The 9,314-nt window shown below is 41.3% G+C and overlaps 1 long non-coding RNA gene across 1 annotated transcript; it reads right to left on the bottom strand.

Annotated features, from left to right (window-relative positions):
• Nucleotides 1–8,109: 8,109 nt before the first annotated feature.
• LOC149774890 (uncharacterized) lies at nucleotides 8,110–8,840 on the bottom strand. The gene is made up of 2 exons (XR_016416684.1): nucleotides 8,632–8,840; nucleotides 8,110–8,460 (listed from the first exon to the last, which is right to left on the bottom strand). It is a non-coding gene; the product is annotated as an uncharacterized LOC149774890 (long non-coding RNA).
• Between the last annotated feature and the right edge of the window lie 474 nt (nucleotides 8,841–9,314).

The raw sequence follows: 9,314 nt of genomic DNA on the forward strand, positions 1-9,314 counted from the left end.
TTCCTCGATAGAGGGCTTATTTCGACGAAATAAACCCTTCTATTCAGAATACAGGACAAAAAAAAATGTCCCCCGAAAACTCGAAGAGTTTCCAGGGACAAACTCGTTGAGTTTGCACTGACAACTTGGGTTACTTCAATAAATCTGAAACAGTTTCCGTGGCGGGGTCGTTATTGAAAAATCCATGGGTCGGGTCCATCCCCTCTGCTGCTCTACGAAATGAGTTTCCAAGGAAAAACATTTTTATGTTAGCGGAATTAAATCATTGACAAATAAATAATGGCAAATATTGGAGAAGCACATACGACTAGATTAGCTCGAGAACGTCTCGAAGCAATTCAGAAATTTCTTCCTGTCCGTGATAGTGTCAGACAAAAATTACAACTAAGACAGCAAGCACGGGAAGGCTTTGCAGAGACTACGGAGGAATTATTTAAACCCGTGACCAAAGCTACTGAAAAATCCGCAGCTGTTACCAAAGAGGCTTTAATAGAGCAAAGGAAAATTTTACAGGATATTTCAGCTGGACTTAAACCCCCGCCTCCACCCGATGAAGTTGTTGTGTCAGTACCTGCTGGTAAGCGAGTAACAGGGAGAATTACTGACCCCGCCAAAAGATTTACGCCGGATTATATTGAACTTCTTAAAAATGTACCAGAAGAGAAATTACCTGAGACAATACTGTTAGGATTGATTAGAAGAGATGTGTCTTTAAACCCAGAACACGGTTCTATGACAGATGATAATTTTATCAAATATTCGTATCGTATACGTGAAAATAAAAAACAAATCAGCAGGGACGATACAAAATACGATAGACTTGTAGATGCTATACGTAAACTTGAAATTCCACCATCGCAACCTCAAGAAGAAAAATCACCGTTGCAACACACAGAACGACAACAATATCCTTCACGGCGAAGAGCAATAGATCCTGACCTAACTCCGTTAAGTGAATACGAGGCTGCATCTGAAGGAAGTCCGCGGGGCCAAAAATTCAAACAAACTAGGTCGCCGATAATTAGCTTAACAACATCTTCTGAAAGTTTGCCTCAAGACATTTTATCCCCAAGAATTGTACCATCAACAGGGGAGGGTTTAGGATCCGGTTTTATTGCCTGCCCTAATAATATCATCGATGATGTATCACGGTTGGAAGTTCTCATCGGAGGAAGACGTGCCGGAAACAATTCTCCGGAAATTATAAATGAAGCCGCAGATATCTGTCAGAGACTATTTCAGCGTGGCATCATGGATATCAGCATCTACCGGGGGCTCATTGATGAACTCGCAGACGGTTACCACAGCGACTAATAATTAAATTTGCTAGCAAATTCAGTTAGATAAACAATAATTAAATAAAATGATACTACACGATTCTTTTCGCAGACCAAGAAGTGTCAGAGTAGTAAACTCACGATTACCAGTATACGAGGTTGTTTACGGAGATGGAGTCGGTGATGTTGTTAGGGATTTAGTCACAAGAATCGCTCCGAAAGCTGGACCGTTAGCAAAACAATTCGCGATGAAAGCCGCTGATGTTGTCAAGGATAAAGCCATTGGCACTGTTGGTAGTCTTGCCGGGAAAGCATTTCAATCAATCAAGGATCGACTAGCACAGCTGATACGAAAAAAAAACCCAGTCGAGAGGTTGGTGCCAGTAAAACTACCATCCACTGAAGCTATGCCGGCAAATGTTAGTAGCGTAGTAAATAAGGCCGTAAATCAGAAATTAGCTGAGATCGCAACAGCAGGAATTACCTCCAAAGCGTTGCAAGATAGTGTAACTGCTAATTTGATAGCTGGTAGTGGTTTCCGGTGACGATAACATTTTAATTAGATCATCACAAATAATAATAATGTTTGCACGAAAATCCAATGACGCGTTTGATATGTCCAAACCAGTACTTAAAGATGATTCTGTACGTGATTTTCAATATTATTCTTATGAAGCACGTGATCCTAACCAACGCGGAAGAATTGAACTACAGGTCCAGGATACAAGTAGATACTTCTTGCCCGCTGAGGCCTTCATCGAAGTTGAAGGTAGGCTTTTAAAGAATGATAACACTAACTACGGAATCGGCGACCGAGTTGGATTTGTTAACAACGGCATCATGGCGTTATTTAAATCCGCTATTTACATGATAGATGGAAAAGAAATTGAAACAATTCATGATAACGTCGACGTTGCCACAACAATTCTCGGGTTGGCGAGATACTCGGATGATTACACCAGATCAGCCGGACCATCAATGATGTTTGCAAAGGATATAACCGACAGCCCCGAGAACAGGAATGTAACAATGAATAATGCCGGTGACGCAGTTGCATCGATGAACGAAAATTTTAATTTGGGTTTTGCAACACGTAGATCGATGTTAAGTGGAGATGAAGAGTTCTCAGGTGTGATTCCATTGTCTCACATCTTTGGATTCTGCAGAGATGTCCACAAGGTCATATTCGGTGCCAAACACACAGTTGTACTTGTGCGAAAACCTGATGATAATGACGCTATCTGGCGAGATGCTGCTGTTGCCCCTGGTCAGGTAATACTAACTAAACTGTGGTTGTGGATGCCAGTGTTGTCTCCGTCAATCACCGAAGAACAACGACTGTTGTCTTTCATGGACACGGGCGGTAAATCACTGCTATCCTGGAAAACAACAACCACAGACGTTATTCAGGGTGATAATGGTGGGTTGTTTACATGGCATATATCATCGCAACAAGGAGTATCAGCACCACGACATATTTTCATTGCATTTCAATACCGTGCTAGAACAGATAGCCAGGAAAGAAATCCAATGGTATTTGATACACTTGGAGTTTCTGAAGTTTCGTTGAGAATAAATGGGCATCAGGAGCCATCTGAGGATATATTAATAGATTTCGAACATCATCGTGTCGCACGCGCGTATCATCGTCTGATGTCATTTATGGGGCGCGACCTTAATGTAGACACTGGCCTGCAAATATCACAGCGAGACTTTATGAGTTTATATCCGATTTATTACTTTTCGCTGGAACATCTTGATCTGGTTAAACAATCTGTTGTCGACCTACATTTCCGAGCTCGTGTAGGTGTTCCTGCTGGTGGTTACAGAGCGATTGCTGTCATACTCTCCGATAAAGCAATGCTGCTTGAAGGTGTTGGCGGACGAATGAGGGTCATCGACGCTCCAATCGAGAATATGTAACGCAATTAAAATCAAACTTAGGATATAATGTCATACAGTCATGTTAATGTCACCTTGACTTCCGGTCAAACGAAGAAATTGCAATCAAAGAACGCAAGCACGTGCGGGACATCAATAACACTAAAACGAGATCAGATTACTGGTGGTCCAAACAAATTGTCGTTGACTAATACTCAGCTTAAACATTTTAATAAGGCACTAACAGCAAAAACCGGTGTCCGACTTGATTTCTCTGCTGCAGCTATCAAGGACATGACTAAAACCGGTGGAATATTTCCTCTTCTCGCAGCAATACCGGCGTTGATTGCCGCGGCAGCACCAGCCGTAGCAAAAGCCGCAGCACTCGGTGCACTTGGAACTGCAGCTGGAATGGCACTAAAAAAGGCAACGGGAAAAGGATACAAGAAAAAAAAGGGACGCGGTCTAAGACTACCAGGAACTCCACCATCATGGTATCCAAAAAAATTCTAACGCCGTTGAGCAATTTTGATTTACTCGATGCTGTTAAAAAATTGCGTGTAAAACATTTCAGAGGCGTATTTATGCGAGATCAATTACCGCAACGACCGAATAATCCAGAAACTGGCATTATCAATCTCGACAACAAAGATGGTCCGGGAACTCACTGGGTTGCTTACGCGATCGATCCACGTGGAATTATCTATTTTGATTCGTACGGTTTAGCACCGCCAGTTGAGTTTCTCAAGTATGTCAGCAGATTTTCTAATGTTCCAGTGTGGCAGTCGACGTTACCAACACAAACATTAATTGATCCGCCCATTTGTGGGAGGGAGGTTTTAAATGTTCTTGATGCAATCTCAAGAAATCCAGCAACTCCTCCTCATAAAGTAGTGTATGAATATACCGCATCGAGAAATGCTAGCATTTGAAAAACAGCAATAAGAATAATGGTGGATATTTACGGAAGACCTTTCACACGAGGAGGTAAACCAAGCACAGATGCTGATCTCTCAAAATATGCGACCAAAGATGAAGTCGATAATCTTTTGAATATAGCTGGAGTTGACCCAGATGAAGTTGCTATTTTCCAAGACAGGCAAGGAAAACTAAGAACGAGCAACATTAAGTGGAATGATATAATTCGCAGAGTTCTTGGAGCTACCAAGGATAACTTCGTTGCATTTAGTGATGGCGGCCGGATCAAGGACTCGAATATATCAATCGCAAGCATCAAAGACAGTATTGATAAAGGTGTTGATAAATGTGTGAAAAAAGCCGGTGACACGATGACAGGCGAACTCAGCATGAGCGGCAACAAAATAACCGCGTTAGCGAATCCCGAATCCGACCAGGATGCGTCAAACAAACAATACGTGGACATCGTCAACGGTAAACTAAATACGCTGCGTGCAGAGCATGATGTTCACGTGGGCGCGTTTACAAGATTTCGAAGAAACTTCGTAAAAACTGATGAGGTCGTGGATAAGTTCTTTGGGACTCCTCCAGTCGTCGATGTAAAACTCGCTGATGTAAAGACCGACATTAACACGATCAAACAAACACAGCAGGATATCGTATCGGGTATTCCTGATATCGTTAACAAAACCAGTTTGATTAAAGTTCCCACTGGAGTTACTCCGGGGCATATCACCAACATCGTATTCACGGTATCATCGGGATTCGCAACATGGTCACGACAAAATAACACTATCAAATATACAGCAACAGCCACCGGTGTTTACAGGTTGTCTGTGTTTTCAGCCGCTAAATTTGAAATCTTCACAACATATCCTTGGAGACATTCCACCGATAAGTATTCCGGGGTTTGCACTGTAATACTAAACAGCGGAACCGAGGAAACATTTATGCTTGAAGCCGAGGACGATAGTTTAACAGCAACATCTTACTGGTTTTGTTTGGAATTCGTCGCTGCAACGCCTCAATTGGTTACCGCGTAATTGAATAATGTCAACGACGCCAGATGCTCAACAATATCGATACAATCAAGTCCGTGAGTGGCAATCTGAGTTAAAAACTGTCATCGAAGTAACTAGTCAAAAAGTAAAAAAATACAAGCGCCGCATAACAGTGCTGGATATTATGGTTTATTCAGTATCTGCCGTTGTTGCATCTGCCGGAGCAATACTATCAGCGGTCACTCCGGTAACTGCAGCAGTCGCCGCCACGATCTGTGTTTCCGCGGCCACAACAACAGCTGGAGTTTTCGGCATCATAGCAAAAAAAATATCATCATGTGCTAACACAAAATTACACGATTACACGACAAAATTAAATACAGCCACGACCGCATATCAGAAATTATCATCGCTGATATCATCATCGTTAGACGTGCAAAGTAGCGACGCTACGATATCAGATTCTGAATTCAAACTAATGTCAGATGCGTACAATGACTATTTGAAAACTAAACAAATAAATAATGTCAATAGAACTGCTTCAACAAATAGTCACAAACACAACACCGGTAAGGACCACAATGATCTCAGTGTCCTCGACGACACCAGAATTCGGTATTAATTTTCGAACTCCAATTCCAGTGAGTGAAATCGCGTTAGCAAAGCTCAGTGTGTATCACAGCTGGCCCAATGTTAGGTCGGCATCATTTGGTGGTCTGCAGCCAAATAATTCATTCGTGTTCGGGAAAAGCAAAGCCGACTCCGGCGAACAGGGTGAACTTGACTGGAATACAATTACACTTCCCACTGGGAGTTATCAGATCGAAGAAATCAATAATGAGATACAACGCCAAATAAAACGAATCACCGGCAAGGAAGCCAAAATATCTATAACAGCTCATGAACCAACGCTGTCTGCGGTCATTGAAATCTCAACGCCAGGATACGCCGTGGATATTTATAACAGCTCAATCCGAACATTATTAGGATGGCCAAAGGCCCCCGAGGTTAAACCTCGTCCACCAAAACCTGAAAAATCGGATTTTATGACCTATAAAGAAGCACTACACGACCTCGAGTACAATTATTATTTACTCCTTGCAGATCAATTACTAGCAAGAAAAAGTACTTTAATGCCCGATACTTGGAGTATAGAAGCTCCACGTGTTAAGGGGGGGCAGGAGCTCCGTGTTTACCGTCTAGATGATATAGAATCTGAATTATTTATTCCGATCAATCTAGTACATAAACAACAGCTACAACTCCTGCGAGTATATTTCCAAGATTATATTTCTGATTTAACAAGTCCGCGTGATAATATTATCACAACCATAGAAAAACTAAACAAACTCGCATCGGCCATGGAAACTATAAATCTAAGAATAATTCAGGCTTTACTGGATCTTAAAGACTATATCGATGATAATTATAGACAGATAGCCAGAGCAGATTTTGCAATTAAATATGGTATTCAAGTGAATGATATTTCAGATTTTAAATTTCCTGGATATAACGTGCCCGAGCTGAGAAAATCAGTCTCTGATCTCATCGATCAATCTTTCGAAGATATTCTTGCCGCGTACGAACGAATAAAACCACAACCTGTTATTCTCAAGCACGACAACAGTACAGCATCCGATGGCAGACACATCTCACCCGGGATCGTAAATATCACAGATGTTATTGCGGTCAATCTTGTATGTGACGTCATCGATGGCAGTTACAGCGCATCAGATACTACGACGGCACAACAGGGGTTTATCCTGTATACGTTCACACCAAGAGACCCCCCTGGTTTTCTGATTGTGCAAGAACCAATCAATCCGGTCTATCTACGGTGTCATAACCCGTGGTTGTCAACGATAAATTTCAAACTCACCGACCAGAGGGGGAATTTGTTGGACCTGCGTGACGAGACTGTTAGTATAAACTTACTGGTGAAGTCCTAAGTCAAGGGATCCATAATATTTATAATAGTTTTTTTTTCTGCACTGATCCATTTTCGTCATTTTATCGTGCAAATACCCTATCAAAACCAGCATAAGTTATCGTTGAAAGTGCTAGCACGCATTTTAAAAAAAACGGTTGTGTATAATGTATCAACCCGAGTACATTCATGCACGAGTTCATATTCATGATAAGCAAATTCTTTACGAGGCAATAAAAACCGCATTTCAAATACAGACATTCCCAGAACAGTATTTCCCCGTTAAAATAGTTATTGACGTGTATGGTGACGAAGACTTCTTGTTAACTCCGTCACAATTAACAGAGCTACAGCAAAATCATATGATCATAGTTTGGTGTCAACGAGAACAGATTATGAACTATTCTCATTCCTGTATTGATGTTGAAACGCTTAAGCAAATCCTGAAAATCTGAAAGCGCCCTTCACTTGAGAAACTCTTTGAGTTTCCAAGGGCAAAAAAAATAATACACTTTTTTTTACCCGTGGAAATGTGCTTTACACTCCAAGCGGGGGGGGGGGGGCGCTAGCGTTTCTCAGGTTCTACTTTCACTTTGTGCTGTGAGTCACACGCTATGCGGTTTATACTTCCTTGTCGGCCTCGTAGTCAGAAAGACTAGTATTTTCGTCAGAAATGCAAGGCATTTCCGTGTCTAGATTCTTTATATAACCTTTTAACCGTCTCACCCTGGTGCTAATTAATTTTCGAGTCTCATACTCTTGTGACAATCCAAGACGAATCTTCTCAACTGCACGGCACAGTGGAATAAATTCAGATACCTGATTTTCAGTTATCCCGGCAAGTGATCTGTAAATGCGATCTTGCAAACCCTTAATGAACCTATATCTGGCAGGGAGATTGTTCTTCCCCAACCGTGATAGCTCATTCAAGGATTCAAAATCTGACATAATTGTTTCAGTGTCTAGTAAAATATTAAAACCTCGCTGTTGTAATTCTTTAATTTCAACAAGTATGGTATTTATATTTTCGTGATTCATATTATTATATATTTTTATATTTTTAATAGAAACACTTTGCATGAGAAACGCTAGCTTTCCAAAACAAAACGAGACAGTCGGAAACATTTATCCCCTGCAAGGGCCTAGATCGTCAAATAACGTTCTAGAACCCCACGAGGACTGCTTCCGACATGACAATACAACATGTAACACGAAACACTTTATCCCCTGCAAGCCTCTAGATCGTCAAATAACGTTCTATAGGCTCAAGAAGACGTGTTTAGTGAATTGACAAGGACAAACATATAACACGTAACTTATCCTAAGGACGGACCCCTCTGACTGCCAAGTGACTCAGAGGCACATTTATTTACAAGACGAGACAGCCCTGGCTTCTAGGATCGAGTTCTCTAGCAGGCCCGGCAAACATTTATTTGACAACACAAACAACCTTTACCTCTGATTCGAGTATGACAGCAAGTAAAGGCACAATGAACATGTAATCTTATCCTAAGAGACGATACAGAACAGACAACCTTTACCTCTGATTCGAGTATCACAGCAAGCAAAGGTACAATGAACATGTAATCTTATCCTAAGAGACGGTACAGAACAGACAACCTTTAACCTCTGATTCGAGTATGACAGCAAGTAAAGGCACAATGAACATGTAATCTTATCCTAACTTATCCTAAGACCTTATCCTATGACGACACAAACATACACAGGTGGGTCATTTTCTACGGTCAGCAGCAGAGCAAAACCATCCATTGAATCGACCATTGGATGGTGCACAAAAGACACCCGCCATTGGCGGATTAAATTTATGGTTTTGCTTGCGCGTGCTGACTTTCGATCGACCCAAAGGTCTTAGGGAGCGATTTCGTATATAACCCAACTGTTACTTGCGAGTTGGAAATTCGCTCTAGCAGTGGGCGGGACTTGTTTAAAATATTTTAATTGTATGTTTTCTTAAGCGCGGTCATATAACAAGCACAGAAGAGCAAAACAGTCGGATATATTCAGTAAAACGAGGATATTGTTTGTAAAAAAATATATATTCTACGGTAAATAAATGATTACATGTTATGAACTCGATAAAATATTTTATCAAGGTGGCTTTGTTAGGGGGAGCAAATCCTCTGACCAGCAACGACAACTCTGCAAAGCGTTACACACTCTCGGAGGAGTTATCGTCGTTTGTGTCAACGATAAGAGTTATATAACAGAATGAAATCTTCTGTTTGAGCTTCTTTGAAAATGCTGTTTTGTAGATCCCATCTGCGACATGCTGTACAGAAGGCGGACAAA

The sequence above is a fragment of the Sinohyriopsis cumingii genome, unplaced genomic scaffold (assembly GCF_028554795.1).
Source record: "Sinohyriopsis cumingii isolate HCF-2022 unplaced genomic scaffold, ASM2855479v2 utg000069l, whole genome shotgun sequence".
Lineage (NCBI taxonomy): Eukaryota > Metazoa > Mollusca > Bivalvia > Unionida > Unionidae > Sinohyriopsis > Sinohyriopsis cumingii.